General features: G+C 39.8%; 1 long non-coding RNA gene across 3 annotated transcripts; it reads right to left on the bottom strand.

Annotated features, from left to right (window-relative positions):
* Window positions 1-45: 45 nt before the first annotated feature.
* On the bottom strand, window positions 46-1,451 carry LOC113745138 (uncharacterized). 3 transcript variants are annotated; one of them, XR_003461994.1, is made up of 3 exons: window positions 788-1,451; window positions 230-534; window positions 46-132 (listed from the first exon to the last, which is right to left on the bottom strand). It is a non-coding gene; the product is annotated as an uncharacterized LOC113745138 (long non-coding RNA). The 3 variants fall into 3 exon arrangements; XR_003461995.1 differs by having other exon boundaries at window positions 230-495; XR_003461993.1 differs by lacking the exon at window positions 788-1,451 and having other exon boundaries at window positions 230-781.
* Window positions 1,452-1,720: the final 269 nt, after the last annotated feature.

Here is a 1,720-nt window from a genome sequence, read left to right as displayed (position 1 = left end):
TCCCTTTTTTTTTTTTTTTTTTTTTTTTTTTTTTTTTTTTTTTTATATGACAATGACTTGCACCCCCTTGTTTGCACTGCCTTCACCTTGTGGTTGGGGCAAATATGGAGGTGGAGCTTCATTATCCGGATGCTTGGGAAGAAAAGAGTATTAAAAACCAAAGCAAATTTGATTCATCTAAATCTTTAATCAATTCGAACAACAACATAGCCAAATGTGTCTCTCTTACTTCAACAGGTAAGGCTGGTGTCTGTGGCACCTTGATTAGGAAGTGTTCCACCCTGTTACACATTTCTGTTGCCTAAAGAAATGAAAAGAATATATATTAATTGCCCTACTGTTTTATTACAGACCAACTTCTTAGTATACGCTGCCTTTTTCTATCATCTTGAACCAGTCTGCTCATCTCCTCCTCTTGACTCTTGTCAAGAATGATGAAGATCTGCTGGATTGATTTCTTCTTAACTCCCAACAGCCAGGAGACAGGGTTGAGCTCTGGTGGTGATGGCAGACTGTCAACAAAATTCAGTGGCTCTGCAATGGCAGCACCATTTAAAAAAAATAATAATAATAATTCAAAAATAACAGAAAGATAGCAGCTTTATATCATCACAAGAAGTTATTCAACTCAAACCATAGGACAAACACTTCAGTATACTGCGTACATAATGTCCTTACATTTATCACAGATCCAGCTTTAAGTATTATGCTGATATGTAAATGTTTAGACATGATAATGATATATTCCAAGTATATGAGAGCAACAGAACAAGAACAATCAGCTTACCAAAATCAACATCCACTTCAGTGCCATCCTCAGGAGGATCAGCCACCTCTCCAGAAGCTTGCTTGAGGTACCCTCTCCAAACATCAGAATGAAACCTGGAGTGGGGTTGTATTGGGTGACAATTTCAATTTTTTGACAGGCAACCAAAGTTAATGGGTGATTGTTCTAGTACTATGACAATGCCTGTCTACCGTCTTATAAAAACTATTCAACTGTCATAATATTTTAAAAATAATGATAGATAATTACCAAGCCTTTGACGTCTTTAAAACGTGGAAAGTCAGGCAGTATGTTGCTCAACTGCTGGGGGTCAAGGACCATATTGCGGCGGTACACAAACGTCAGTGACAACAGGGGAACTCAAAGCAGAGAACTCGAACGCAGAATACGGGCTGAAGCAGATGACTTTATTTCGTAACAGTGGGAAAACAAAAAGCGCCTCACAAAGAGGGATGATCAAAAGCACAAACTAGAACTACAAAAGGGCAGAGCCAACAAAAAAAAAAAAAGACGAGAGGGCTGGTGATCAGGACAAAGGACTTGACACACTGGCACAGGACAAAGGGAAATACAGACTATAAGCACATGGAGGGAAATGGGGAACAAGTGGACACAATCAGGGATCAGGGAAGACAATCAGACACATGAGGAAGGGCAAGTGACCTGAAACGAGAGGAGAGTTAATTTCCAAAATAAAACAGGAAGTCACAAAACAAACATGGAGACAGGACAAAAACTCAACTTGACATACTGGTGTGACAATCAGTTTCATTTTCTTCTTGACGATGTCCTCATCAGCTGAATGTTTCATCAGTGAGATTAATTTGTTGCACTCAGATGTAGCAACTTAAAAGTTCCTGTGTTTCCGTGACTGGTCCTTGGCTGGTCCTTCACTGGTCCATGACCGTAATGTAATCCCCCGCGATGGCGTAG

The sequence above is a fragment of the Larimichthys crocea genome, unplaced genomic scaffold (genome assembly GCF_000972845.2).
Source record: "Larimichthys crocea isolate SSNF unplaced genomic scaffold, L_crocea_2.0 scaffold473, whole genome shotgun sequence".
Classification (NCBI taxonomy): Eukaryota; Metazoa; Chordata; class Actinopteri; family Sciaenidae; genus Larimichthys; species Larimichthys crocea.
The sequence above is the reverse complement of the archived record's forward strand: the minus strand, read 5'-3'. Positions and strand labels throughout refer to the sequence as shown.